The sequence below is a fragment of the Vipera berus genome (assembly GCF_964194415.1).
Source record: "Vipera berus genome assembly, chromosome: 1".
NCBI classification, from domain to species: Eukaryota; Metazoa; Chordata; class Lepidosauria; order Squamata; family Viperidae; genus Vipera; species Vipera berus.
Genome location: NC_138202.1, coordinates 239,744,753 through 239,767,892, shown reverse-complemented (window position 1 = coordinate 239,767,892; position 23,140 = coordinate 239,744,753). Strand labels below are relative to the sequence as shown.

The following is a 23,140-nucleotide window of genomic DNA, read 5'->3' as shown; positions in this document are numbered from 1 at the left end:
TGGCTTGCACCCAGGCCCATCATGTCCTGTGGGGCGAGGGAGGGCAGGGGGGTTTGGAGCTGGTGGAGGCCAGATGTTGATGGCCTCGGTGGTCTAGTCGCCGTCATCTCCAACGGTCAGCTGCATCCTGGCGCCTTTAGGGGTGTTGATCGGCACGGAGATACCGTCGGCACCTAGGGTGCGGGCCGGGAACGCCACGTCGCATCTCGTGGTGCTGCCGTCGAGGGGTTTTCGGTGAGTTGGTTGACCGGGGCCTGGAGAAGTTTAGCGCCGCTGTCAAGGCCCCTCGGTGGTGGTCGATCGGGTCCGCATAGCCGGTCTGCGGCATCTCCTTGATCCCAGGGAGATGCCGCCGTTGTTCAGGAGCAGGCCAGGAGGTCGAAGCAGGGCAACGACTCCGGTCCTGCTCAGGGCGGTTGCTGCGGCTGTCTCTTCCGCCGCCTAGCTGATCCATTTGATCCGCGGGGTCTTTCCTGATCATCCCTGGCGCCGCTGTTGCCCAGGGAGGCATAATAGGGAGCCGAGGGTGGAGGCACCGGCCCCACTCCGGATGGCTGCAGCAGTTGCCGCGGTTCGGGGGCGGGTTAGAGGCGCCCCATCGCCACTGCCCCTGCCGGTGTTCGGGCCCGTGGGGAGATGACAGGCTAGGGCCCCGCGGGGTACTCGTCGTCGCCGCTGTCGACGATGCCGCCGCCTCCGCTACCCAGCTGGTCCGCAGCGCCTCCGTTGGTCGCTTGGGGATGCCGCCGGAGTCGAACAGGTGGGGGGGCTGGGGCAGGGCAGAGATGTTGCCGCCGTCGCCCGGGAGCCGGTCAGGGGGCCGGGGCAGAGCAGAGCCTCCGGCCCCGCCTGGATGGCTGCGATGGTTGTCGTGGTCCAGGGGCGGGCTTGGAGAGGCCCTGCCGCCACCGACACCGTCGCTGCCGGTTCCCTGTTTAGGCGACCAGGCTGGGAAAGAAGAGTCGTCGCTGCCGCCGCTGTCATCCACGCCTCCACCGCACAGCTGATCCGCGGAGAGACCGCTGCCGCCCGGGAGCCGATCAGGGGGCCGGGGCAGAGCAGAGCCTCCGGCCCCTCCTGGATGCGTGTCCAGGGCCAGGGGGTGGGCCTGTGGAAGCCCTGCCGCCACTGCCATCGTGGCTGCCGGCTCCCAGACTAGGCGACCGAACTGGAGCTGGGGAGTCGTCGCCATCGCCGTTGTAGTCACCGCTGTAGTCCTCGCCGCCGGCGTCTCCGCCGCACAGCTGATCCGCGGAGACGCCGCTGCCGCCCGGGAGCCGATCAGGAGCCGATCAGGGGGCCGGGGCAGAGCAGAGCCTCCGGCCCCTCCTGGATGCCTGCCAAGGGCCAGGGGGCGGGCCTGGGGAAGCCCTGCCGCCACTGCCATCGTGGCTGCCGGCTCCCCGAATAGGCGACCGAGCTGGAGCTTGGAAGTCGTCGCCATCGCCGCTGTAGGCGTCTCCGCCGCACAGCTGATCCGCGGAGACGCCGCTGCCGCCCGGGAGCCGATCAGGAGCCGATCAGGGGGCCGGGGCAGAGCAGAACCTCCGGCCCCTCCTGGATGCCTGCCAAGGGCCAGGGGGCGGGCGTGGGGAAGCCCTGCCGCCACTGCCATTGTGGCTGCCGGCTCCCCGAATAGGCGACCGAGCTGGAGCTTGGAAGTCGTCGCCATCGCCGCTGTAGGCGCCTCCGCCGCACAGCTGATCCGCGGAGATGCCGCCCCTGCCCGGCAGCATGAACAGAGGTAGAGGCAGGGCAGAGGCGCTGGCCCCCGTTATAACGGTTGCCAACGGCCCAGGTGGCGAGGCGGAGATGTCCCAGCACCCCTGCAGCTGTTTCGGGAGGCAGCGGGCGGTACCATTGCCCAGCTCATCTGCCCGAATTTCTGGCCCCACCCCAGGGGTCCGCTGACATCCCTGGGGGGCTCCTGGGGGGACGCCTTGCCGTTGGGGGCTACGGAGCTCTCCCCAGCGCGTCCGCCATCTTTGGAGCCGGCAAAAAAAAAAAAGCTGCTGACTCAAGGTGTTTTTTGTCCAGAACCAGATCTAAGGTAGCCCTCCTCTCTTCCAATTTTCAGATAATTCCTCTCCACTGAAGTTAGTTCCATGATATCTGCAGAAGGCAAGGCCCCCTGCATATACTAATAGTCAGGGCCTTTTTTTGTCACAGAATGCCCAGAATAGAGTTCCGGCACCTTTTTTAGATGGAACGGTAGGCAAGGCGGGTTGTATGACGTGTGTGAGTTCCAGTACCTTTTTTTTAACAAAAAAAGCACTGCTAATAGGTATACAGATTTTCTCTCTGTAATCGCTTTGAACATCCAGTTGATGGGAGCATGCCTTAACTCTTAAACAGGGTTAGGGAGCCTGATGTTTGCCTGACTTTCCGTAGTCGGTCCGTACTAGGTAATGTCTTGAAGCCAGTTGAGATGAGGTCAGTGCTGTGAAGTTCAACATTATCTTTCCCATTTTCCAAAAAAAAAATAATCCACAAAAAAATGCATTGCTGAAAATAAATTTGTCTCCCTCTTAGCTGAGACATAATTTTAACTATCTGCTACCCATTTGTTAGTTTTCGTGGTATGTGTCAGTAGCAAGTAGATGCATCGAAGAAATAGAGGCTATTATAAATCCTTCCACTAACATATTTAAGTATTTAAACCATTCAATCATCTTCCTGTTACTATCTGTGGTATGTCTCTGTTCTTTCAAGAGGGCTACAACAATTGCCAAGACATAAACACACAGTCTCACTTTTCCTTCCTGTTTAGAGCAAGGCAATCATTTGGAGAGAGGTCAGAGTTGTTTATGGTCTGACCTTCTTCAGGAACAAAGAATGCATCTAATAATGTAATATTTTCAAGTACTGCATTACCTTGAACGCAGCAAGGAAAGACTAAAAGTAAATTAAAATTAATCTTTTTGAGAGTCCCATCTACATCTACAGTGAAATAGCTTACAAGGGTCATAGATGTAGGAAAATAATGAAGGGATTTATGAGTATGCTAGATAATTTATTAGATAGTTATGAGATAAAAGAGAACATGTTTAAAACATCTTCACATTCACAATACATCTAGGTAGAAGGTACCTGAAAGCAAAAAAACAAACCAAGACCATTATTTTCCGCTGTAAGCAATTAACAGAATTGTAAACCTTTATCAACACTTCAGGGTCCCTGAATTTGCTATGTTCCATCTTCACAACAGACAGGTCATATCTGAGTTGGCAATGTTGTTCAGTCTGTTTACTCCATCCTTCACAATCCCAATATCATTTGTTCTGATATTGGAAGCAACCTTACTGATCTTAGTGTCAGTGTTTGTCAGCAGCCAATATTTTATCCAGAGAACATGAAATACTTTCATAACACAACAGGACGCAGAAGGGGTAAAGTAATATTGGTATCCATCTTGCTAGGTACCGCTATATTTGCATAATGTATAGATCAAATCTGCATTTATTACCCTGCCTACAAAATTGCCCCACATAATTTTAAAATATGGATCCTCTTTGAACTTTAAATAAAATCAAACATAACAAAAGAGTAGTATGGATGTGAAAGGCAAAGCAAATGTGCAGATGACATTATTAAAAAACAACAACACACCGAACAGATAAAAGGTAAAACGTCCTTCAAGTTATGCTTGCTACTTCTACCATATCCAGCAGTAACTCCCCGGATATCACACACCTGACATGAGGTCCCCTACCTGCTCTTGGCAGCCCTCCAGTTCATCTACAGCAGGGGTCCTCAACCTTGGCAACTTTAAGACTGGTGGACTTCAACTCCCAGAATTCCTCAGCCAGCTTAAGTCCACCAGTCTTAAAAGTTGCCAAGGTTGAGGACCCCTGATCTATAGTTTGGTGCTGAAATTCAGTGGTGTTCATTGCCAACCTGCCACTGGAAAGCTCTAATCTTTTCATTAATGTTCCTTAAATAGGCACCAGTGGGGCGAAGCTACCATCTGTGGGATTATGACTGAACATCTCTAAGTCAGAATCCCCCCTAAACGTAACGATAAGGGAACGTCAACTGGGATTAGACCGTCGTGAGACAGGTTAGTTTTACCTTACTGATGTGTTGTTGTGCTAGTAATCCTGCTCAGTATAAGAGGAACCGCAGGTTCAGACCTTTGGTGTATGTGCTAGGCTGAGGAGCCAATGGGGTGAAGCTACCATCTGTGGGATTATGACTGTTCCTTAAATGTATTTAAAGGGCTGAGGAGGCAGAGTTTATTTTTCTCCATGACCTTGCCTTTAGACCAAGACCAAAGTGTCTGCTTTCTCATCAGTGAAGACAATTCTGAACCAAACCGTCTGGTGATGGCACAACCCTACTGAAAAACCAGGGGCTGAAGGCAGGCTAACGCAATCACAGTATTCCACAGTATCTTCAATAAAGCTCTATTTTTCTCAAAAGCCATTAAATGAAATACTAGCCATCAGCAAAGGTCATCTAAACCTGAAGGACTAGCTGCTCCCAATCTTACAACAAAGGGACCAGAAAAGCATGCCTGACGTACTAAGATAAAAAGCAAAAGTTTGATTGTGATGGCAAGGTTAACATTTAACAGTGCAGCTGACACTTGCACTTCACGACCCTCACAATTAACTTGCCATTTGCAGATTGGGATCAAAGTCTTCCCATAGAAGAGAAAGCAGGAGGCCACCCGTCTCTAAATGTACTGCAAAAAGTTTTAATAAATGAAGCCTTGATCCCTGGCTTTTCAAGAGATGCTCCACTTCAAGTTTCCTTTGCAGACAGAGAGTGCCCTGTTCAGTTTTAGTCCTGATTATAGGGAGGAAGAAAATAAATTAAATAAAATAGGGACTAACACATACATCTCGTCTTTAAAAAAAAAAGAGAGCGCTCTAGCACATAGCTAAAATGTTAGGTCATGTCACCACAGCCACCTTCTGTTTTAGTTGCTGCACTTAAAATATGCATGACTCTGTTCAAATATTCAGTTTCATTGAAAAGAGAGGAGGAAAAAGACAGTTTCTTTTAAGACAAAACAAACTGAAACATTTGTTTTAAGTTTCCTAATTATTGTTATTTCTCTGTTCTTTAAAAAAATGTAGGGTAAATATGAAAATAGATGCTGCATCAATATGTTGCAGTTTAGGCACATCCTGTTTACCTCTTCTAGGACACTTCTTTCCATTCTAGCTTCATTCATGGTTTTCTCCTTCCTCCCTGCCCCCCTTCCAATCAGTGTCCTATGGCTACTAAATTCATTTTTTAGGCTATTCTAGGGAAGATGTATATACAAAGCTTTTAAAGTAAAAGGACAAAGCAAGGTCTTTTACACAGATATTGACTAGCACTGACGATGTTACCTAGCTTGGTTAATGAAATATCTACAAGAAAACAACCAAGGTCAAAGAGCCCCAAGGAGCTCTCTTCATTTCAAAGGGGTCCATGGTGCTATAAATATTCTCCTTTATTGGTAAAGGTAAAGGTTCCCCCGCACATGTGTGCTAGTCGTTTCTAACTCTAGGGGCCGGTGCTCATCTCTGTTTCAAAGCCGAAGAGCCAGCGCTTGTCCGAGGACGTCTCCGTGGTCATGTGGCCGGCATGACTAGACGCCAAAGGCGCATGGAACGCTGTTACCTTCCCACTGGAGTGGTCCCTATTTTTCTACTTGCATTTTTACGTGCTTTCGAACTGCTAGGTTGGCAGAAGCTGGGACAAGTAACAGGCACTCACTCTGCTACGCGGCACTCGGGATTCGACCCACCAAACTGCCGATCTTCTGATCGACAAGCTCAGTGTCCTAACCTACTGAGCCACCGCATTCCTTCCTTTATTGGTACATAGATATTAATCCGTATAGACTCCATACAAACCCATACCCAATAGGATTTGGAATTTTAATAAGAAGCAACCAATGAGAACATAGACAATTCCAATGTGTTTCTAGAGGCAAGTGGCTTTTCTTTTGTTTTAAATTCGCTTTTGTTTCTGTTGTTGCTTCATTTTCATGCTTCTGTTGCTACGTTTCTGTTGCTTTCTTCCAATGGGGGAGCACAAGCAATTAGATCTTATATGCCAATGACTTTCTTGTTACTCTCATTTATTAACCTTTTTAGTGGAAAGAAATGTTTTTCCCTTTTGAATTCTCCCCTTCATTTCTCTAGCTAATGATCACAAAATGAGTTGCCTGGCTGAGTTTAGTCCTACAACTATGACAATAGCTCTACATTTATCAGAAAAATGTTCTTTTTTAAAAAAAAACTCCTGTTATTTGCTATTCATTTTCTCATTTTTCTTAACTTTCCTGGACTGTTTTTAATTTTAAATGCAGCTGAACAGCAATATTTAAACAGTTTTTGGAACTTTGGAATCTTGATCACTCCATTAGAGAAATAAATAATGCATTTCCCTTAATAGCTGTGAATTTGGAAGGCTTCAGTCAGCTGCCTCCCTTTAATTCCATTTGCCATCTGTTATCTTTCAAATAGTTGTATATTTCATTTATTGCTTTATTGTCGCCTTTATCACTACCTTCATTGCAATCACATGTAACAACTTCAATTGCAGTATTTTAAAACGCAATATATCATCTTATGCCATAGTTTTACTGATTTCCGTATGCTTTTCCATATTTACCTTTGACTCAGTTCAAAACAGTATAAATTGCTTGTTTCTTGTTTGATTCTGGCTTGGTGGTCAATCTGTATACTGGAGCAAATTAAATTGCAAAGACAAAACAGCCATCTTGTCACCCCCGAAAGAAGTTCACCCATATCACTTCTTAATTTCACATGCTCCAACTTTATTTTAAAAAATCACTCTAAGCATTCACTCTCAGCCCTAGGAAGGAAGATAGGGCAAACCATTTATGAAATCTTGCCAAGAAACTGGCAGGGACTTGTCCAGGCAGTCTCCAAGAATTGGACATGATTAAAGGGAAGGGGCAAAAAAACATAGTATTATATTGGAAAGTAAAGTCATGTTAGATGAGTAGCCGGGGAAATTAAACAGAATTCTTTTATATTACATATTCTCTGTAGTAAATACTACAGAGTTTGGATTTATTTATTCTTTTTATTTTTCTGCTTCCAGATATACAGGTAATATTATAAAAATTTATCATTTTTATCATTTATGATTATCAGCATTGTGATTTATTTTCCTGTTAGCCATCTCCAGTGTCTGAATTAAGTGCCACTTTGATAACTATAACCAAATTGACAACCTATAAGATTTTTGCACGATTTGTGGAGGGAAAAAGTGAATTGTCTTTGCGAAAGACGAGAGGGAGACCGTAGGCAAGGTTCACCAGTTTATTTGGTTCAGCTCCGGGCAGCTGACTGTCAACACAAACCCGGCTTTTATAGGAAAACTGTTAAACGTTATAACCAATCAACAACCAGTGTTTTTCCCGCCGCTAGGGCGGCAACCAATCAACGTGCGGCCGTCTGACAGCCCGGCGGCTGCTAGGGAATTCCCCTCAGCTGAGCGGTGGGCTCAGCTGGAGGACCTGATTGGGGACTGCCGTGCTGACAGCTCCGGCGGTTGTCAAATCGGGCGCATGCGTGTTGGTCATCGGTAGTCCTTTTGACAGCTGTCAACTTTAATGGCTGCCGGCGGGCCTGTGCGCCTGCATCGTTTCTTCCGGCAGCCTTTTGACAGCTGTCAACTGTCAACGGCTGCTGGGTTGGGCCTTCCTTCGGATGTTTGGAGGCTCCGGGGGTTTTAGTATATATCACCCCTTCCCCCCTCCTGAAATGGGGATTTTATTTATAACAACAGTTGAACTTTTTAAACAAACATTATTAACGGGGTGTTTGTCCGTCGGCATGTTTCCGGTCCACTCAAGGTCCGCGAGGTAGGCGGGAGGTCTTCTGATTCTGCTGGAGCGGCGGAGGCAGGGACCGTCTTCTTCTGGTTGTGTCGCTGGCGGAGTAGGTTCCAGGGGGATGTCGGTTGGAGTTTGTAAGTCCTGGGGGGGTGATGGTTCACTGGGCGTGATGTTGCTGAATGGCGTGGTCTCCTCGGGGGTCGGTTGCTGGGGGGTGTTGGGTGGTGACCTGGGTCGGAGCTGGTCTGCGTGTCTGTGCTGAACTAGTCCCGCCCCAGTGTCCACTGTATAGGATAAGGGTCCTGTTTGATCCAGGATTACTCCCTGGACCCATTTGTCCCTTCCCCCGTAGTCCCTGGCCCAGACATTTTGTCCCAGGGAGAATGTTTTTGGGTGGGCGTTGGAGGCTAATTCGGCTGCTGGTCTGTCTGGATGGAGCCTGTCTAATCTGGTCACCAGGCGGCGGCCCCAACGAAGTTCGGTAGGGCTTTTTCCGGTGGAGGGGCAGGGTGTAGCGTGGTGGGCCAAGAGGAATTGTGCCAGGTGACGGTGCCAGTTCCCCGTGATGATTCTTTTGAGGGTGTCTTTGGTGGCCCTTACCATAACCTCCGCAAGGCCGTTGGACGATGGGTGGAAGGGAGCCGACGTCGAGTGCCTAATACAATTGCTCCTCGTGAAGAACTGAAAGTCATGAGAAGTAAATTGAGGGCCATTGTCTGATATTATAACGTCAGGGAGACCGTGTGTTGCGAAGATTCCCCTGAGGGCTTGAATGGTTGCGGTGGTTGTTGTGCTGTGAACCGGGAGAACCTCCAGCCACTTGGAATAACTGTCCACGACTATAAGGAAAACCTGCCCTTGGAAAGGTCCGGCGAAATCAATGTGGATGCGGGACCAGGGGTTTTTTGTGAGTTCCCATTTGTGAATTGGGGCCCTGGGTTGGAGAGGTCGGGACTGCTGGCACAAGTAGCAGCCAGCAATGTGTTTCTCTATGTCTTGGTCGATGCCTGGCCACCATACGTAACTGCGGGCCAAGGCTTTAGTTTTTACGATGCCAGGGTGCCCTTCGTGCAATGTGTGCAGGACCTTGGGTCTGTGCTTGAGTGGTACGATTACCCTACACCCCCAGAGTATGCATCCTAGGTGTGAGGTTAGTTCATTTTGTCTGGAGAAGTATGGCTGGAATTCTGTGCCTGGGCAGGAGGATTGCCAACTGGTGTGTACCCACGCTAAAACCCTGCTAAGCGTTTTGTCCTGGGATGTTGCGGCAGCGATGTCGTTCGCTGTCAGTGGGCATTCCAGGAGCTCCTGGATGGCCAAGATGTTGCCAGCTGGGGCTGGGTCTGGTTCTACGTGGGGTAGGGGTAGCCTGCTGAGGCCGTCAGCGTGACACATTTGGTGCCCCGGTTTGTATATTAGCTGATAGGAATATGCTGCGAGGAACGTTGTCCAGCGCAGCATCCTGGGAGACAAAATTTGGGGGGTTTGGCGGTCCCAGGTGAACAATCCTAACAGGGGCTTGTGGTCTGTGTAGATCACGAAGGGGCGGCCATAAAGGTAGTCGTGAAATTTTTTTATTCCTGCCACTATTGCCAGAGCTTCCTTATCAATCTGGGCGTAATTCCTTTCCGTTTTGGAAAGGGTCCTAGAATAATAGGCCACCGGGGCCTGAGTGCCGTCACTGTCTAAGTGGCTCAAAACTGCTCTGATCCCATATGGGGATGCGTCGCAGGCTATGCAGAGAGGTTTGTCTTCTTTGTAGTGGGAAATGGTGGCGTTGCTGGACAGCATTTGTTTAAGTGATTTGAAACTGTTGTCATGGGCTGCCGTCCACTGCCAGGCTGCCCCTTTATCGAGTAGCCTGTGGAGTGGCTCTGCGATGGTTGCCTTCCTAGGTAGGAAGGCGTGATAAAAATTCAAAAGCCCAAGGAATGCCTGGAGCTCTGTTTTATTTTTAGGTGTTGGGGCGGCTTTGATAGCAAGGATTTTAGAGTTGGTGGGGTGTATTCCTTGCGAGTCAATTTTGTAGCCTAAAAAGTCTGCGGATGGGACGCCTATAGAACATTTTTCCCGTTTGAGTTTTAAACCTGCTTTCCGAAATCTGGATAGTACCTCTTGCAGCCTGGCTGCCAAGTTGTTTTCGGATTCCCCTGTGATGAGCACGTCATCGAAATAGGGGCAGACCCCTGGGATTCCCTTTAGAGTTTTCTCCATGACTTCCTGGAAGATACCAGGAGCCACTGAGATTCCAAATTGTAGGCGGTTTACCTTAAAGGCGCCGCGGTGTGTGACAATGGTTTGGGCCTCGGCTGTTTCTTGGGTGACAGGTAGCTGAAGGAACGCATGCGCCAGGTCGAGTTTGGCGAATATTGAGCCAGAACCTATCTCTGACAGCACGTCCCTAACTGCGGGGACTGGGTATGCATGGGGATTTAATGCGCGGTTCAGGGTCGCTTTATAATCTGCGCATATTCTCACGTCCCCATTTGGCTTGACTGGTGTCACAATGGGTGTTTCCCAGGTTCCCCCATCTGTTGGTTCTAGGACCCCAAGGGCGACTAAACGATCTAATTCGGCCTCGATTTTTTGTTTTAGTGCGAAGGGGACTCTTCTTGCCTTAATGCGGATGGGACCCACCTCTGGTTTAAGTTTGAGGTCGATGGGGGGGCCAGTATATTTGCCAAGTGTCCCGTCGAAGACATCTGCGAACGCTTGGCAAACATTTTCCAGAGTTTGAGATTGTATGCGGTTGGTGCCCTCCAGGCGGATGCCCAGAGCCTCGAACCAGTCTAAACCGATGAGGCTGGTTCTGGGTGCCTCTGTGATCTGGACTGTCAAGTGTCCTAGGAATCTTTTGAATTCCACTCTCAGTTGTGCCTGTCCCTTTAATTGAATAGCGGCCCCCTGGAAATCTGCGAGTAGTATTTTGGAGGGCTGAAGGGAAATACGGCGTCTGCTTTTAGAGCCGATTTTTTTGAGAGTGTCCCAGGACATTATCGAGACGGAGGACCCGGAGTCGACCTCCATCTCGCAGGGCACCCCTTGGATCTTAACCCAGATTTTGATTTTGGGTTGTAAATGGTGGATGGTCGAAATTTTTTGTTTGGCGAGGATGGATAACACTGAGGGCTGGGAGGTTTCCTTGGCAGGGAGGGGGATTTTAGTCCTACCTGCCGGAATTTCCTCAAGCTCATGGAGGGGTTCCCGGTTCTGGCTGCGGCACGCGGAGCGAATGTGCCCGGTCTTCCCGCATCCGTGACATTTTGCATTTCTAAAACGGCAAGTGGCTCTGGCGTGAGCTCCACCGCAGCTGGCACATTTCGGTTTGGGCCCGGTGGAGATGGGTCTTTGGCCTGGACCGGCTGGTTTGGATGGCCTACGGGTTCTTCCATGGTCGGCGCTCATTTTGTTGAAACGAGACATGATGTCGTCGATGCCGGTGCTGGCCTCCGGGTGCTCATTGTCCGGCTCCCAGGCGTGGTGGACTGACCCGGTGGGGCTGCCTCTGAACACTGGGGAGCCCTCGCGGTGGCTGTCTTCGTAGGCCATGATTTCTAATGTGAGTTCAGCGAGGTCCATCGCGGGCTTGGCTACCAATTTCCGCTGGAGCCGTTCGTTAGAGAGACCGGCGATAACCTGGTCTCTGATACGGTCTTCCAGGTCGGGGAATTGGCATCTGCGGGCGGCGTGACGTACCCCCGCGATGAAAGCTGTGGATGCTTCGCCCGGTTGCTGGCGGCGGCGAGCGAAGTGGAGGCGCCAATACAGCTCGGACCGTCGGGGCATAAAGTGCTTGCTGAGGCGGTCAGTCAGCTCAGCGTATGGAATGGTAGCGACGGGGTCCGGGCTGCAGAGCCCTACAGCGATGTCGTAGACAGCGGGCCCACTGAGGCACAGAAGGGCTGCAGCTTTGTGGCGGTCCTCCGTTATCTTGTTGATGACGAGGTAGCCCTCAACTTGCCCCCAGTGCGACTCCCATCCCTCGGGATGTCGGACGTCGAACTCTCTGATGTGACCTAAGTTTGCCATGGTCTGGGTCCACAGTACTGTTCAAGCTGCAGAAGGGTTCCTTTGCCCTCAAAAAGCGACTTCAGCAGTGACTTATCAGCGAGAGGGATCGGAACTCCTTCGCGTTGTGACTTAGCTCAGTAGGCAGCTCTGTAGTACCGGAATCCCACCTTCGTCGCCAGGTGAATTGTCTTCGTGAAAGACGAGAGGGAGACCGTAGGCAAGGTTCACCAGTTTATTTGGTTCAGCTCCGGGCAGCTGACTGTCAACACAAACCCGGCTTTTATAGGAAAACTGTTAAACGTTATAACCAATCAACAACCAGTGTTTTTCCCGCCGCTAGGGCGGCAACCAATCAACGTGCGGCCGTCTGACAGCCCGGCGGCTGCTAGGGAATTCCCCTCAGCTGAGCGGTGGGCTCAGCTGGAGGACCTGATCGGGGACTGCCATGCTGACAGCTCCGGCGGCTGTCAAATCGGGCGCATGCGTGTTGGTCATCGGTAGTCCTTTTGACAGCTGTCAACTTTAATGGCTGCCGGCGGGCCTGTGCGCCTGCGTCGTTTCTTCCGGCAGCCTTTTGACAGCTGTCAACTGTCAACGGCTGCCGGGTCGGGCCTTCCTTCAGATGTTTGGAGGCTCCGGGGGTTTTAGTATATATCAAAAAGAATGAAAATAATTGCAATCTATACACTGAAAATGGACCACTTTTGACATAAACCAATGACATTCTTGAGGATCATCAAAGTTGTGGACATAAAAGGCAAAGTAGTAAATTGTAGGACAATGAAAGAGTTATTTGATTAAGTCAAGTTCTATATAATTTCAGAGGTTACCTCCAAAGTCCCTGATTTAAAATTATGCTTTGTTTTTCTGAATGAAACATTATTTGCTGCAGGCCATGGAACCAATCAGATTTCTATCTGATCACTGGAAACTTCAAAATGATCCACCAACTTGTGTTTTGCTGCTTCTTTGTTGCAGAATGATTATAGGATGTAGGGCTGAATTACTCTACAGTCTTAACCACAAAAAAATGTAGTCAAGTAAACTTAAATCATGGAATGTATAAAAACAGGTTTACTTTCAAATGCATCCTTAACTTGATTAAACCAGACAGACAACAAAACATCAACAATAACCAGTTTCTTCGCTATCTTCTTCCCAGTATCCCAAGCATGCTTTTCCATTATTATAAAAAGAAACAAAAATAACTTAAGATTACCAGTTTAACCACTGGCAATTTTAATATACTATTTACAAAACTGTCTTTGAAAATTATCCTGATTTTTGGTTATCTACTGTTTTATCTTGGAATTATAAAAGGTAGCCTAAAAATGATTAAATGAAATGTGCTTAACAGTGTTTTTGAAAAATTACTTGCCAATATTCATATAACTATTGCTCAAATCTTGTAAAATTTGCTGGATTTAATTAGAGGCAGCATTCTAAATGGACTGCTATCCATTTAGATCTGTGCTTTCTTAACTTTTTATGCCATAGATCCCTTTCAGAGTCTGCTGAAACCTTCAATCTCTTTTTCAGAAAAAAAATGTTTAAATGCATAAAATGCATACACTTTATTATAAAGGAATCCAGATATGCTCAAACTCAGTCATCATGACATTAAAAAATAACAAATGTAGTAATCCGAATGGATGCTTCTTTATGTAACCATTAAATCAATAATAAGACAGTAAGCTTTTTAAGGTTACAGCAATTTTAGATAGTTTTATTAACTTAGCAAACATTTTTGGTCTACAGTCCATAAATTACTTTGGACATTATTGACTTAAAAGCTACACTGCTGTTAAAGGTTAGTGAAACTAAATCTGTAATATTTCCCCTATTTAAGTTCACAGACCCCATAAATCTTACTACAGAGCTCATGGGTTCAATAGAACCCAGATCAAGAACGTCTAATTTAAGTGCTGTTCCAAGACTTTCTTCAAAACAGAATATATGTGCACTTGAAATACATTCTGCAATCTGAATTAGATTGCGTTTATGTGACCTGCAGAATTTATTTTGAATAAGCAAGAATACCTCTAAAGAGGTATTCTACCAGTAGGATCTGTAAGAGCAAAATATGAACCAAATTTTAATTCATTCCGTCTTTCTTGTATTTATGGCTATAAATACAAAGTGGATGAAACAGACCTGGTGGGGTCCTCCTGGACACATGACTTCTGAATGAAAAGCAGATGGCAGATGTGTCTAGAAAAGCCTTTCACCATTTTGTGTTGGGCACCAGTTGTACCTGTTCCTCACAGTCACTCATGCTTCAGTCACTTCCCAGTTGGACTACTATAAAACACTCCATATGGGTGTGCTCTTGAAGAGTATCCAGAAACTTCAGCTGGTGCAGAATGCAACGGCACAGTTAGTGTGCCCCTAGAATGGCACATATTACACCTTCACTTTGCAAGCTGCATTGATTACGAGTTTGTTCTGGATGCAATTCAAGGTGCTGGTTAGGTTAGGGTTAGGGTTATTTGATGCGGTTATTTCCCAATTGCATCTGCTTGTATCATCAATTCTGGCAGAAGAAGCATGTTGCATATTCCATCTGTGAGTTACATCTGATGCGGCCGAGATGATCTTTTCCTACCTTTCCTGCTGTGGCACTCATCCTGAGGTGAGATTGGCCCCATCTCCCCCAACCTTATGGAAATTCCTCAAAATCTGGTTGTGTCAACAAGCCTGGGTATCACAAGGAAATAGTAATTTAATTAGACGGTTCCATTACTGATAATGTGATGTTCTTAGTCTATTATAATCAATTTTTTTTGTAATTTTGAATGTTTTAAAAAATGTTATAGTTGTATATTTGCCATCCAGACTCACATTGCAAATTGGGCAGCCAAATACATATGATAACTGTCATTTTTAGAAGTATATTCTCCCTATAAAAATCCCATAATATAAGAGGGTAAATATCATATATGACAAAACAATCGTTACCAAAATTCTTATTTTGGCAACTTGGCTTTCTAATGCAATTTGCAGCCTTCTCAAATGGAATTGTCCCCTATGGTTAATGCTTTTATTCTTCTTCTTTAATATTAAAGAAGCAAAGGTATGTGACTAGAAGATGCAGAATGAATGACTACTGAATTATTTCAAAATTATAGTGAGCAGACATCATGGCACTCATAATCCATAATGCCTTGCTTGCATTTTTTTTCCTCTCTGGCATAATTTTAAATTCTGTAATTTCCATTTACCAAAAAAGGAGAAGGCAAAATAAGTGTAGGAAGTCAACAGAAGGTAAACTTTAATGTCATGTTTTGAAGGTAGTGCTGTGTTCAAAGTATTCCGGCTATGCTTGGCTTTTGAGATTTTAAAAATTGTCTGACACCTTTGCATCAATAGGCAGCTCTTCCTTTCGTACTGGTTACTGACGATAACAGACAACAACGGATTGGGTGGCCCCAGGAGTTTCATGTAGTTAAATAAATTGGGAGGAGGAGAAGGCTGAACCCTGACAGTTGAGGGTTTGACCTCTCCTCCTGCAGCAAAAATGGAGTGGAGTAGTCTTCCAGAAAGGACTGGCAACCTCCAACCGGCAACCTTTTTAGACTCTCCAAAATGATACTATATGCCACCAAGAGATCTCATGAGATTAGAAGTGGTACTATCTCCCTCCAAGTCCCATCACAGGTCATCCAGAAGAGTTATCAATGTGCCCTATGCCCTGTTATGAGGTCCAATTGCATCTGTTTTATTCATCAACCTGTTCAACTACCTTCTCAATAATCTTTCCAAGAAATGAGTTTGGGGAATAGACAAGGCTATGCCCAGGGATAGCTTAAGGAGGGTGTACACTGCTGGGTCCTTCAAGACAGGCATCGTTACCATCTGCAATACCCAAGCCAGGGTCTTTCTGGCCATCCTTATTATTCAAGAGAGGAAAAGGTCTGTTCAGAACCAAGTTCATTCTGGAGAACTCTGTCAATTTCCTCAGTGTCACAACTTTGACAGTCCCAGATGACCTCGTAAGATGGTACTTTTGTCTTTTTATGAAACTTTTTATTGTGTATTCAGCTCAAAACTCCTCAAAGTATTTAGCAAACTGTTCCCTGACCCAAGACAATTTTATCAATTGCCCTGGCTGCCAGCAGGCTTCCAGAGACAACTTATCTCCTATAAAACCTTAACCAGTTTCATTCCAAGGCATTTGAAATATCATGTATTCCAATATATATTATTCTGCAATTTAAAATCTGCTTTGTAGACTCCTTGTTCAGTATTCCACTACCCATATTGCTGGACACAAAGCATAGAGCATTCTTTCCAAAGAAACTCTACCTATGGAAATTACTCTCTACAAACTTGAACCGAATTCTTTTTGTTTAATAAAGGCTTTTTTGTGTCCGTATGCTTGGTCTTTTAGGTATCACCAATTACTGGCATTCAGTTCTCAACAACAAATGATCTATTAGGCTTAAACTGAGCATGAGTGTTAACATTTAGTCACTGAACTCCTAGCACAGATGAAAAAACAAATCTTCCTCAAATTGATTTTGTATGAGTGGATATCAGTACTGGGTCATTTAATTTGAAAAACTTAATGGTTATATGCATGAATAAATATCATTTTGACATTGGCTGACTGAAAATTTTCCTACTACAAGAAACTTCTCTTGCCATAAATCACAGGCATCAATCAAGAGATAAACTGTAACATAAATATACTTCATTGCCCTAATACTTGAAATAAAAACTTCAAATTAATTTTGAAAACTCTTTAAATCTTTCAAGTTATAGCAAATGCTTGGAGTTATTAGAAGCTATAACTATACTAATAAAATCATACAATCACTGATACTTATTAGGAAATCACCAAATTCAGACATTTTTCCAATAATAGCATAGGAAAAGGCATGCTAATAAGTTGGCCATAAAACATTAAAAATAAAAAGTACATTATCTTTCTCTTAAATCATTTGCCAACCACTGGATTCTGTATCAGGAAAAATCAACAGAGATAAACATTTTCATAACTACTTTAGCAATTATCTAATAATTCCACCCACATCCTTGTTCATCTTCTTTGACTGCCAAAAGACAGTATCTTTTTAAAAAACAGAAAATGTTCATTACGTTGGATGTGAAACCTTTTGCAAAACATAAGCTATTTGGGAATTGATACCATACTACAAGATAGAAAATTACTGTAATAGAAAAGCTACTACAAATAATATTAAATACTATATAGCAGAACTATTACACATTTGATTTACAGCAAACAGAAGGTTAGATGTTCTACTGTATATGAGTTGTCAACATACTTTATTGCAAATATTTTAAAAGTGATATTTGAGAAATTTCCACATTATTGGTCTCGGAGAAACATCCATGTTAAGAGGGGGCCTGCACTTTAAGGATAGTATGACCAAAGTTTCTGTTAGAAAAAAAAACATGTATAAACAGAAAATGTGGCATTCCTTTAATATGAAGATAATGAAGGCCAAACCCAATCCAAATGGACCCTTTTCTGTTTTCTTCTAAACTATTTCACTAAGTGTCACATATTCAAGAAGAACCAGGTTAGACCAATCTTTTGGCTTGCAGAAATACTTCCATTATTTTAAAAATCTCCAATACAGAGAAAACATGTTTGTATAAACAAGAAAGCAATCGAGAAGATTTTCATTTTTTTAAAAAAAATGCAATGACATAAAATTTTCATTTACATTCATCTTTTAAAAAAGACAGATAAATAGGTAGACCAGAATAAAATTAACCTGTAAATATGCCAATTCTATAGCAATTAAAATATTGTGCTGTATTCAGTCATTCAGTAACTATGAAAGACTTTTTTTCTTGATTTAAAGTGAACAAATTACTGATGATTAAAGTTGGAGACAGATTTCAAAATTTCATCCATACAACCTATTTCTGTTCCTATTTTAAAAATATATGTGGTAATCACTGATCCATATTCTCTTGACTTATGAGTTGCAGGGCTGATAACTTTCAAGGTGTTGGTTGTAATCCAAAGATTTCGTCTCATGAACAAATGAAATCGTGGAGAGGAAATTTAGGCTTTTAAATTCTGATCTATAATTGAATAATCAATCATATTGTACATAAGACAACCTAAAGAAACAATCTATCCACAGTATCTTCAATCCATATGGAAGTTTTCATTAGCAGTTCCCACTTACACTGTATAGACATAACAAAAGTGGACCTAAGCTGAATTCATATTTTCACAAATAGCTTAGCTCCTACAGAGCAAATTATTAAAAAGAAAGAATATTCTTAAAAATTGAATTCTTATCTGACTATATGTAGACATAATCTGGTCAATTCCAAATTCAAGAGTAAAATGTATATATATTTGAACATATTGTTCAATGTTGTTCCACTACCAGAAATCAGTTATTTCACTGAATTGGGTTTTTATACTTTCCAAATAACAAATCTGTAACACTTTTATCAGATGAAAACACGTAAACTATAATGATTGTTAGCTTTTATTTTAACACAGAATGTTAAAATTATCTGTTCTTCAGTTTAGTTATATTAAAAATCTGGCAATTTTTATTTTAGGGAAATGCAATATTAAACTATGTTTTGCTTGTGGTTTCATATCTCCTGGCAAGCAACGTATCATTTTTACATCCACAAATATCTTTTTTTTGCACAATAAACTCAAAAGGCATGTATCCTGCACAGCAAAGACATTTGTCCATAAAGAGAGGTCAAATAGATGTACAGTGCCATCTAGACAATATTTAGAAAGCAGCAGTCCTTCTGTGAATAAGTTGCAATAGTTGCAATTCTTGTTATTATAAATGCATTAAAACATAGTAATGTATGTTCTTTGAACAGAAAGTAGTAAATTCAATGTTTTAGAGAGTAGCGATAAATCTATGCAGAAAAATTCATATTTTTCTCTAGATATTTAGTGTACAAGGTAATTCATGTATTGTATGTCGTAATCAGAATTATTAATTGACCAAGGTAACTTTTTGTACGATAACCAAACTGAAATCCTAATGAATTAACTTCAGACTTATCTGAAGATACATTTACACAATTTAAAACTAGAAATATTGTTTATTAAAGATATTCAGACCAGCTCCATAAGGAGAAATTGGATTTAAAACATACTTTTTAAATTCCTCACACTTAAAAATATCTCATAAGCTGTCCAATAGTAATTTCAAGAATATAATGAAACACTTTCATTTTAAGGAACAACATAGTATTGTGTGAAGATTTGATTCAGGGATTTAATCTCAAGAAACTTTAGTGGATATTCCAACTGTTCGTTTTCCGAACATTGAACATTCCAAGCTTTTCTAAAATTTGTTCCAAATTCGGGCTCAACTGCATATTTTACTGCCTACTGTTATATAGGTAGCATTGCTGTTGGGATATAATACTCTGCTAAATATATTTCAGTTTATGTATAGGAACTCAGCTGTAATAAGGAGGCAACATTTTTTGTAATAGTGTTGAAACATTATGGAACATTCCTCATCTATTGATTAGAGGAATTCTCACACTGGAATGCTTTGTCAAAAATTTAAAAAAACATTCATGCAACTTCCTATTTATTTTGCTAGCTGCTCTAACCATCCTTTACTTTAAAACAACTTATCTTTGTTACTGTTAACATTACCCTAATATAAGCCACTTGAATATCATCAAATGAAAAACAGTTGCACATAATTTCTTTGATATTAGAAAAAAATAGTAACAATGTAATTTTATTTCAAAAAGTTCAGGAAAGGCATGAAATGTGTTACCTCAATTTTCTAGTCAAGATCTAGCCAAGAACTTTTTCACCTGGTAATAACTGGATCAAAACTAAAATTATTCTACTAAGGCCTCTGCTTTCAACCCAATGAACCCAGCTCTTTTTAATTCCATAAGTACACTGGCATACAATGCAAGTTTAAAATCGCTCAAAACAATCAAGGTTCCCATTTTACAAATTTGAAAAATCTAACCGTTTTCACACATATTCTATTTTATATATTCTCACAAGTACACATCAACACCGCCATGTTAATATCTGAATTGGCTAGAATCCACTGATTTTGTATTTACATTTTTAGTGTCAGACTGACCTGTTCTGAACAGATTTAAAATTCTTATCTAGCAATAAAATAGTACCCTGAACTGCTGTAAGCACATTCAGGTCTTGTCATGATTTTCAGGCAATTTGGAAAAAGGAGAGGATGATGACATGTCTAGAAAAAGACAAAAATTCCCCTCAGGTTTTTAATGTAAGAAAAGTACTGAAATAAGGAAAGATTTAAAAAATTAAATATTATAGTTTATGCGTGACAGATCTAGTTCTAACTGCAGGAAATTATTTTATAAGGGATGTCATGATGATGCCATACTATTTTAGTTAGTTACATAGATATCATTTCAATTTGATATCAATTTTCTGTTACTGACTGGCATAGTAATTTGTGCTGTTCCAGGTGTTAAATACTCACTTTCAGCATCTGTCAACATTAGCCCCAATTCCTAAGAATGCTACTAGTCCTAGTTTCATTAACCTCTAGAACAGGGTTTCTCAATCTTGGAAACCTTTAAGACACAACGACTTCCAACTCCCAGAATTCCCCAGCCAACTCTGCTCTAGAATGTCCTCATTGTCTATCCCACTGTCTAAAATATGTACCTTCACTCCATGTTCTTTACATAACACTCCTATGAATTATTATTAAATACTTATTAAATAATGCAAACTTTTATTTAATTTACAAAAATTACCTAACAATTATAGACCTCTTTTTGTAATTGGGTAAATTACTTACATCAGTTCCTGAAGCTAAAACTCAAATACTTTGGCCACCTAATGAGAAGGAAGGACTCACTGGAGAAGAGCCTAATAATGGGAAAGATGGAGGGCAAGAGAATGAGGTGGCTGGATGGAGTCACTGAAGCAGTAGGCGTGAGCCTAAATGGACTCCAGAAGATGGTTGAGGACAGGAAGGCCTGGAGGAACATTGTCCATGGGGTCACGATGGGTCGGACACGACTTCGCAACTAACGACAACAAAAATAGGGAAGTGTTTGCATTTATAGGTTTCTGGGGACAAAATGACAATCTCTGATCACTCAGTTTTCGCTACGAACAATGGAAAAAAATAACCAAAAGATCGATGTGTCTCCCCTATGAATGATCTATGTGTCTGAAATGCCAAGTATTTCCTTTGCTTATAAGGGTTATTATACATGCAGATTTCATTCCATTCTGTCAAAAAGCTTAGTAATCTATCATCATTTCTTAATTCTGCAATGATAATCAACAGGGGAGGAAGTCTTAGATTAACAGTTACAAACTAAATCAAAGGAGGTAGCCTCTGAAGTGGTTTGATACGACTGCTTCCTAATTGTAATTGATAATTTCTTATTGTTCTTATTAATAAACACAGCCCTCTGATATTTAAATCTTTCATCAAAAATGTCTTAAGAGAATGCCACATTTCTTATAAAAGGGATCAGATTAGTCCAAATCAACTATGTCTGGTTTTTTTATAACAAAATATTGAAATGATCACATAATTGAGATAGAGGACTAAATCCAGTCTCTCAAGCAAGCCAACTTCTCACATAAAAGAATTTGTCTTACTCTCCTTATTAATGTACCAGTAACGTACTTGACAGTCTATACCAGGGGTCGGCAACCTGAAAAAGCAAAAGAGCCACTGGGAACCGGTTCCATCACAGATTAAAAAAAGTGGGAGCCGCGCGCGTGCATCCACGCACGCGCATAAAACAATGTTTTGTGCATGCGCAAAACATTTTTTGCGCATGCGCACGCGTGGATACACACGCGCACGGTTCCACTTTTTTTTATGTGGACGCACCTGCACGCCAGCGGCAACAGGTCTCCGTGGTGACGGGCGCTGGGTTGCGGTGCTGCCTTCAGCCTGGGCGTCGCCGGAGCCACCCCCGGGACCTCCAAACTGCCGCCCGACCTCCGCCCGAACACCAGCAGGTCTCGACACGGGTGTTCGGGTGGAGCTGCGCGCGCAGCTGTCCAAACCTTTGGAGAGGTGCGCGCGCAGCTCCGCCCGAACAGCGGTTTGGAGACCTGCTGTTGCCGGTGGACGCACCTGCACGCCAGCGGCAACGAGTCTCCGTGGTGACGGGCACTGGGTTGCGCCACCGCCTTCAGCACGGGCGTCACTGGAGCCACCCCCAGGACCTCCAAACTGCCGCCCGAACACCAGCAGGTGTCGACACGGGTGTTCGGGCGGAGCTGCGCGCGCACCTCTCCAAACTTTTGGAGAGGTGCGCGCGCAGCTCCGCCCGAACAGCGGTTTTCAAACGGGTGTTCGGGCAGAGGTGCGAGAGAGGTGCGCGCGCAGCTCTCCAAACCTTTGGAGTGGTGCGCGCGCACCTCCTCCCGTTCGGAGAGGTGTGCGCGCACCGGGCGACTGGGAGCCGCAGGAGACGTCTCCGGAGCCACGGGTTGCCGACCCGTGGTCTATACTAAAGGACCCTTCAAAGCTTCCAAGTGATTTTTAGAGAACCCCAGACAACCTGTATCAATACAAAAACCGATTATGATATGTACAATCTACTGTATTTAGGATCAATACATACATAACAAGTCTACTGTAATATACATTTGTAAATTAAGGCAAAAGTGTAGACCACAGGTCTCTTGATTACAATTTATTAAGTTCAACCTGAGTCTTGATTTGCATGATAAAACAAGTTAGCAGTCTTATGTGCAAAATTGGGAAAGAATCAAAATAAATATTTTACAACAACAATCACATGGCCATATTAAACTCTACAGCTGACAAAATTTTGGCTTGATAACTAGTCGGGTGAGTATCCAGAAAAGAATCTTGAATGGTTATTCCTGATAAAGGTAAAACAAAACAAGCCTAGGTTTAATGGCAACTATACTGTAGATAGCAGTTGAATTTTCTTTCTTCCTTTCAACTGTAAAGGGACAGAAATAGAATATGTTATAGATTTTGTTTAAATATCATTTTAAATGAACATTTTGAACTATTTAGTTTGCTTTCCCAAGGATCTTTATTTAAAAATAAGTGCCATTAAATACAACAACATGCAAAAGTTTAAACATCCCTAATCATAATGTAAGCTTCAATAAATCTTTCAGTGAAGAAAACCTGACACAATGTCTATGTGGCAGAAAGTTAAATATGACAACTTCCTATAACTTTGAATACCTGTGTACAAACCTTAATATCAGTGCACAATTGTTTACACATTTTAAGTAGTAAGAGTGAATGGGGCAGAAGCAAAAGTTTGGACATCTTTTCAGTTAGTTCAGTGGGGGGGGGGTTTGGTTTTTTATTTTTG

The 23,140-nt window shown here is 43.5% G+C and overlaps 1 protein-coding gene across 2 annotated transcripts in view; it reads right to left on the bottom strand.

Annotated features, from left to right (window-relative positions):
* BCKDHB (branched chain keto acid dehydrogenase E1 subunit beta) overlaps positions 1 to 23,140 on the bottom strand; it is a 156,357-nt gene that overhangs the window by 89,103 nt on the left and 44,114 nt on the right. Inside the window, exon 11 of one of the 2 annotated variants that reach the window (XR_014028325.1) lies at positions 22,280 to 22,753. The gene's annotated coding sequence lies outside the window, so the exon portion shown is untranslated. Of the gene's footprint in view, positions 1 to 22,263; positions 22,754 to 23,140 lie in introns of those variants that run through there. The other variant, XM_081342461.1, reaches the window with a different exon arrangement.